We start from the raw sequence: 8,351 nt of genomic DNA, 5'->3' as shown, positions 1-8,351 counted from the left end.
TTGTTTATCATTTTAGATTGCATATTTAGGAATTTTACATATACATCACACGGTGAACCATTGAAAGGAAAACTTCTAAGCAAGATCAACTCTAAAATAAATTTCAATGAACTTAACAATGCTTTGGAACTTAACACAACACATCTAGAGGTCTAGGCTAGAGACGTGTTCCGACGTCGTAAAATCTAGTAACTATCGTTTTCATCGAAGGTTGGGTGATTCCTCCTCTTTGATATGACAAGTGTTAGCATGGATTTGTGCTCCCCATACTGTCGAGTATATATTGGGAGACCACAATACGCTTATATCCTTTATCCATAGGAAGCTGTGTCTACTACCCTATCGATTTCAATGCACTGAACACAGCATTCGGGAAGATTGACTACCATACATAAGTCCTTGGTAATTTCTCTTTAATTTATCACCAAGGTGTATTTTGCAGTTTTGCGATTGGTTTGGTAATCCCTTTGTCTAGATTTCTAGAGTAGTCACTTTCGTTCCTTTTCGACTCCTTAAAAGAAAAGGTCCATCTGAGCACTTGTCACTTCAGGCTCATTAAAAATCGAAGGGGACTAGAGTCATCTTTAGCTTTTTCTCGACTCTTAAAAATTGAAAAAGCAAAGTTGTGTCAAAGCGTCATTAAAATTTATTAAATTCGGAATAACATCCCTGTTCCTTCGTTGATCTTAGGTTGAGTTAATGGAGTCTACCAATCATGGAATCCCTCTTGAGGGGAATCCTAGTCCATTTTCTTCTTGGGGAAATATTGGTGCTCCTCATATGGCCACATTGTCTCTGCTAGGTCCGACTATTGGCCTACCAGTGTGGCTGTTCTCAACCTCTGTGGTTCAAAATAATGTGATTCCTCAGCAATCGAATCAACATCCAGTTGATACTGAAGTTGACCCTTCACCTTCCTCTTCGTTTGTTTCTCCCTCCCCTTCTTCATCTTCACTTGGTGAAAATAGTGATGCTAGTAACCAAGTGCCTGAGAAGAAGAAGAAAGGGAAGGAGAAGAAGAAGAAGAAGTCAGTTAAGAAAGGGGGAAATCATGAATCATCTGGTGAAAATCCATGCACTAAATCTCCAAAATATCCTTGTGTAATTTGCAAAGGAAACCATTTTCATCAAGATTGTCCTTGCATTCCGCGGATCTTGAGAGAATGGTCTCCCCGTTCACATCGTTTGGTGTCATCAACCTTTGGTGATCATGTTGACAGCACACCATCAACTAGTGAAAATGAAATTCCTGGACAGAAAGGAAAGGTCAAAAATCCATGTGGATTATGTGAAGGAGACCATCACCTTCCCCATTGTCCCTTTTTGGATGAGGCCAAAAGAGTCTTGCGTAACCGTCCTGCTTCACCGCAGCGACTTCCATCTAGATACAAGAAACTCACCTCAAGTCCTTTACTAGTTGAAAATCTGACTGACATAACTCAACCATCAGTCGAAACACCTATCGCTGAAAGTGAATCTTCTGAGTCCACACCAAACCAAAGTCAACAGGTTGAGATGGCAGTCAACCCAGTCTTGCCTTCAGAAGATCCACCTTCAGATGATATCATTCCCAAAGAGAGTGAGAATGATACTGTTCAAATTATTTTTGTCACTTCAGAGTCCAATGAACTTGGGGGCAATCTGCTTGTTCCTTCACAACAGGAAGAGAATCCCCCAATTCCCATAACTCAAGGGGTTAATTCAACTATTTATTCGGTACCCCCTCCAAGCAGTCTGGTTACTTCCTTTGATTGGAATCGACTAGCAAGATCCCACCCTCCTTCTAATGTACCATTCCAGATCATAGTACAAGTTTACAAAATGATCGTGTCTGGTACTATCATAGATGAAGGGGCTTTAGTGAGTATCATTTCCTCAACTGCTCGGAAAGCACTTGGTTCACCATCGGTTATGCCTGATACAAAAAAAATTTCAGGCTTTAACAAAGGAACCACTCGACCATTAGGAATCCTTCCTAAGTTGCCGATAACTTTGAGAAGGAAAACCATTCACTTGAATGTGATGGTAGTCCAAGGACCATTAGATTACAATCTACTCCTTGGACATGACTATGTTTATAGCATGGAAGCTATTGTTTCCACACTCTTTTGAGTGATGTGTTTCCCACATGAAGGCAAAATTTTCATTGTTGACCAGCTTTCGTTTTCCGGTTCAAACACAACTTCAAGTCAAACATCATCTCTAAATGGTCCTTTTGCGTCAAGAGTGTCTCTTCAACCTTCATTCCGTCCACCTAATTACCATGAGTAATTTGGTGAATGTAATGAAGTTTAGGGGGCATGCACCCTTGTCTATTTTGAGATGAACCCAACTAGAAATATAGGTTTCTTTATAGGTTATGTGATTGGAAGTGTTATCTCACACCATTCACCTTTGTCTATTTGATGGGCAAAGCCAAGGGAGTGTTCTGTTGGCTCCATTGACAAAAAATTCCTGCTTAACTGCAGTGACCTCCATATGGTTACCTGGAGACTCTCCTTTTCTTGATGCCTGGGGGAATGCAAACCTTTTTATGCAAGCGAAAAATGACCAATTTAATTTTTTAGCTTTTTAGAGTTTTTTTTTTAGCTTTTTAGCCTTTTAGTTTCAACTTCTTAGGTTAGGTGATTGGTTTGATCCACCATTCACCTTTGTCTACACCACAGATGGAGCAAAGGAAGGGTTTTGTCTAAGCCGCTGATGAAACCATCCTACCTAACCTTAGCAGTTCCTTAGCTTTAATAGTTTTTTTTAGCTTTGTAGTTTGGTCGTTGCTAGCCTACATAAAAAGGAAATGAGTAATGTCTCCACAAGGTTCAAGATCGTTAAAAAATAAACCTGCCAACAAAGCTTATGTTCCCCCAGAGTTCAAGCTCTTTAAAAAATGAACCTACCTTCAGTAAATAACATTTGTGATTGCCATTACATCAACTTTTCGAGCCTTGGTTGTCTTCCTGCCATTGCCTCCATTCTTTTGGCCGATCATATGCTTCTGCTTGATTGTTTACCTTTTTGACGAACATCTACGATGAGTGGTCCTGTTAGCCACCCTCTTCACATCACCATGTTTTGAGAAGTTCCAAGCTTACTCAGAACCAACTGCTACCCTAAAACGCCACTCATTCCTAAAAAACGAGTCTCCTTTAAACTCTTTTCAGACTCGCTAAATATGAAAATATTGTCGAGCTATTGGCCTCTCCAGCTCGCTAAAGTGATTGGAAATACCATCCCTCCTGTATATTTTAATATTTTTCGGACCTGAGGGATTATCTTAACAAAAAAAGATCGAGCGCTTGTCTTTTCGGCTCGCTAAAGTTATCGAAAACTCATCCCTTTTGTATTATTTTAATCTTTTTCGGACTTAAGGGATTATGCTACAAAAAAGAACTACTGGAGTTTCCTTTTTGTCCCTTTTCAAACTCTCTAAACATGAAAAGGACTAAGTTATCTTTGTTGTTAAACTTGTTAAAACAATAGCGAAAAACTTGTCCACCAGACAACAACGAGTTTCACTGTCATTAGACTCGCTAAAACATAGCGACAGGTTTGCCCGAAGGGAAAATTATAGAACAAGAATATGTTATCCTCCTCAAGCTTAACAAAAATAAAGAGGTACTGGTCAGCAATGACTGGGGAAAAAGGGAAGAAAACTTGAAGAATTTTATTGGTAGCAGGTCTCTCTTGAACATGACACTTTCACTCCATCACCATGATTGAGTCGGGTTGGGTTATTCCGTTCACCGGTCATATCACCATTGGTCCTCCATACCATCCATATTTTGGGGTTAATGCTACCAATCCATCTCAGTGTCGCCAATATGTTCAAGAGAAGTCATTAAGAGAATTCACCATCCAGTCAATGCCTCATCCACTGCAATACTTTCACCCTCCATTTTTCATGACCACCATTCCTGAACCTTGTATCATCAGATCGTTTTCACCTCTAGAAAATCATTTTCTTCATTTTGTGTCGTAGATATGGGATACATTAAGGCCCTCCTACGACGAGTCACTTCTTGTCAACATCAGTTCATTATCCAATAAGTTGACTTAGAAACAACCATTTCAGTACTTTGAAGCTTGCATGCCTCAATGGCAAGTTTTTCACTTCCGACAATAGGTTTACATCAATGGCCTTTGACCGAAAGATTTTGTGTGGTGTTCAACATTAGATCATATATTCACACCAAGTGAATTGTACTATAGTACCTTGAGGATCATTATCATTATTGGTGGTTCCTCTCATGCCTATTAACAACTTACATTATTGGCTGGTAATCAGGCGATGTCTTTCCATGTTCAACTTTAGGACATATTTTCACATGGATCGACTTGTACATCGGGTGAAGATTGAACAAGTCTTGAAGACCCTGGATCTAGTTTCATCCATTCGAGTTGTGATATATTCAGGAATATAAAGACATCAAATGTACACAAAAGCTGCACAGATAGTCATCTAAGCTAGGGAAGATGAGTCTTCATATGAAGAATCACCAGTCTGCAACTGCAGATGATTTTCTGTCTTATATACATGAAAATGAATTTATAAAGCTGAGCATGGGAATGCATGCCTTAGCTAGATCATGAAAATAATATGATGATGATGTATTGTATTGTATCTTATACAAGTCACCTTCCAGTTCAAATACCTCGGATCCTCATGATAAAGCATTTCACCCGACATCAAAACATTTACAACTTCATGCTTTAGGGGGAAACTGTTATAGACATATTTGGGCACTGCAACCCCAATCTTATATGTTGATAAACCAAGGGCTCTTTAATCCCTAAAAGTGTTGTTTTATACCCTAAAGGATCATGGTCAACTGATTACATCATTCCCCAAAATTTCTACCTAAAAAACCACTTAGAACTGGCTAAAATTGGACCATATTGACTGCTCCATTGTCAGGGTGCAATGCACACTGGAGAGGCCTTCTGTGGGGTGCGATGAGCGATTGGATGCTCATGGAATCTTCCAGAAACTTCTCATATGACACTTGCCTCTCTGAATTCACCCAGGGATGTGTAAGAGATCCAAGAAATCTCCAAGTGGAACCAAGAACAACAAGTGGAATGACACTAATAAAAAACCCAGAGATGACTCACACCCTTGTAGACATCTATAAATGGATCCCTCATGTGAAAGATCTAGAGGCTGGAATTTTGTAATTTGTAAGGAAGTGCTGATAGTTTGTCTTTGAGAAAGAGCATTGTATTGTTGGGTGATTTTTATTTTCATGACGTGAAGAGGGCTTTGATGCTGGGAGGATGATATTGGATCAGATAGCTGGGTTGTAATTCTCCCTTCTATTTTAATAAATTTCTTTGAGTTTTCCTCCATACAATCGTGTATTTGTGAAACTTGTAATTTTGAATGTTATTGTATGTTCAATGTATTTTTGATTTTGCATTGTTTATTATATAATAGATCGAGATGCTTTGATGGTGTTTTGTTACTTTGTTTCTATAGGTATTCTCTGAGCACGACAAGTAGGAGAGGAGTTTTAAGATTTATCAAGGGGGAGAGAAATCAAGCAAGGAGTCAAGCGGAAGATCTAGGTTGGTCCCTTTGCTTCTCACTTATCTATCATACATAGAGGAAATCGCAAATTACTTTAATTGTTTGTTTCTAGGATAGCTACCAATCCTAGTGGGACTAGCAGATCAAAAAAACACTAGTTTTCCCAGAAACAGGGTGCAAAAACATGGTTCTAGCACCCTCCAATACTACATTGGGTGAGACCTCAGTCTGCACTCCGTGGACTATTGCCGAAAGGGCCAGTAGTACCAAGATTTGCTTGTCTAAACTCACTGCTGAACCTAGGTCAGGCCCCACCAAGCCAACAGTCCTTCCTTGTCACAAAGAACAACTCAATGTCACCCTAATGCATGAAGATGATGAATCTCTTACATTCAAGGCAGCAACATGATGGCATGATCAGTGTCCTAAAGCTAACCCTGATGTTGTATATGGTAGTAACTTTATAGAAGAGGGATGGTAGTTTATGAACTTGTTATAGCCGCTACAACACCACCCAAAGTTTTGGGCATATTCAAAATTTTGGGTACCCCACCACTCACCCCGAGCTTCTAGGGATTTTGATAGGACCCCAACCAGTTTCTCTCCCCATGACCTTGCCTAACCAAGCCCTTTGGTGCACCCACTCGCGTTTCATGCAATACATTAACGAATCATGTTTTATCTCATATATAGGCATCAGATCGCATTAGGGTTTCGAAGGCTAATAGTTTCATTGATGTGTTAAGAGTCTCTTATGATTTTAAAACTCATCTTTGCATGATACGCATCGTGATCAATGGATGTCCTATATTTGAACAAGCATTGCGTTCAAGGTGGCTTCCCATAAGAGTGACAATATTAGGGTTTATGAGAAACCCTAGATTTCTAGAAGAGTGATTCCCTCCCTGTTTTCACCATATCCACATGCCTCTAGGGGTGCGCTCCTATCGGCATCACATGGCATCATTTTGGGAGTCATAGTTGCACTTTTTCCTTAGGTCCTTGGCCAATCCTTCACCTCAACATGAGCATTAGGGCTTGCAAAGATTATATACTACCCTTGCACCCTTGTAGCTCTAGACATATGTGATCGAAGTACTCATGTCGTTTTAAGCTCTTCTTGACTCACCCTGAAGCATGATCACACATATGCATAAGGGTTTGTGATAATACATCATGATAGTAACCTTGCTTTGTCTTGGTCCTCGTCCCCTCGAGTGCATTAAGATTCCTCAAATTTCCATCTTACTCTGTGCCCTTGAATCTATAACTGCACCATTGCTTTTTGCATCACATAAATTGCTTGCAATTCATAAGTCCAGTAAGGTGCCTAAATGTTGTGTTGATTTTCAGTTTCGAGCACCTCTTGTTTTACTCGTATAATTTAGTTGCAATTTTACTATCACCTCCAGATGAAATTATTTTCATGGTTTTAATTATTTATCCCTTTTTCTTTGCAGGGATTTAAATGGAGCATAAGGGGTATTATATGGGCACCACAGGTTCTAAACTCTGACAGGGGTGTCCTTGTTGAGTTTTTGCACCATGGAATATGGAATTAAGGGATTTCCAACCATTAAGGTATTTACTCCTAGAAAGCCCCCATTAGACTATAAAGGAGCAAGGGATGAAAAACCAATAGCCAAATTTGCAATTCAGTAGTTGAAAACTATTGTTAAAGACCGACTAAATGGGAAGACTGGATCAAATAAGAAAAGTTCATCAAGTTCATCAGTAGAGCTCACTTCAAGCAACTTTGATGACATTGTCCTCAAAAGTAAAGATCAATGGCTTGTTGAATGTTATGCTCCCTGGTGTGGACGCTGTGAAAAACTTGCTCCAGAGTGGAAGAAAGCTGCAAATAGCTTGAAGGGTAAGGTGAATATGGGTCACTTCAATTGTGATGCAGAGAAGAGTTTGATGAGCAGGTTCAATGTGCAAAGTTTTCCTACAATCTTGGTCTTTGGTTCGGATAAGAAGATTCCAATTCCTATGAAGGTGCAAGGACAACTTTTGCAATTGAATCCTCTGCCCTTGAGTAGCTTGAGATGAATGTTTCTGATTTGGAATTAGTGAAGCTTACCAGCCAAGATGTATTGGGAACCACATGCACTGCTTCAGCAATCTATTTTGTTAGTTTCCTGATGGACATTAAAGTAGAAGGAAGGGATCATTACCTACAACAACTCATGTCTACAACATAAAAATTAAAAAGAAGTTCATACAGCTATGCATGGGCAGTAAGAGGAAAGCATCCTGCTCTTAGCAGTTGTTCTTGGTGGCTATAAGTATCTAACCTTCATAGCTCTGAACCGCAAAAGGAGTGTCTATGCTCCACTTCATAGTACATTTGAGCTTGAAAATATTTTGATGTTGTGAAGGATGCAGGGAAGGGAGGTAAAGGTAATTTTCCCCTAGAATCTGTTCTTGTTATTGAGGAAACTGAACCATGGGATGGGAAAGCCAACATTCCAACAGGTTGCAATCTTTCAGAAATCTCACGAGTTGCGAAATTGCATCTTACGAGTATCCGTTGCAAGCGTGACATGCTGCACTGTGATGGTGCAACCTCCAGGAGGTCGCACTGCTAGAAAATTCGCGAGATCGCATTATTGTGCCTCAGACAAACATCCAAGTAATGCAATTTTGCGAAAATGTGACCTTTTCGAAAATTTGAACTACCTCACCAGTCGCTACCTTGGCGGAGTGGTCACTTGAAAAGGTGCTTCTGTTGCATGGTCAGCTACTGAAATTGATAATTATCGATAACAATTGAAGTTTTGAAAACATGAATCTTAGAAAGAAAGTCAAAAAATAAGATATCTGG

The 8,351-nt window shown here is 39.7% G+C and overlaps 1 pseudogene; it reads left to right on the top strand.

Moving 5' to 3' along the window:
- The first annotated feature begins 7,069 nt into the window (after positions 1–7,069).
- On the top strand, positions 7,070–8,115 carry LOC149266687 (protein disulfide-isomerase like 2-2 pseudogene; annotated as a pseudogene).
- The last annotated feature ends 236 nt before the right edge of the window (positions 8,116–8,351 follow it).

The sequence above is a fragment of the Pinus tabuliformis genome, chromosome 6 (assembly GCF_031772625.1).
Source record: "Pinus tabuliformis cultivar Carrire ecotype Pingquan chromosome 6, CPIR1, whole genome shotgun sequence".
Classification (NCBI taxonomy): domain Eukaryota; kingdom Viridiplantae; phylum Streptophyta; class Pinopsida; order Pinales; family Pinaceae; genus Pinus; species Pinus tabuliformis.
The sequence above is the reverse complement of the archived record's forward strand: the minus strand, read 5'-3'. Positions and strand labels throughout refer to the sequence as shown.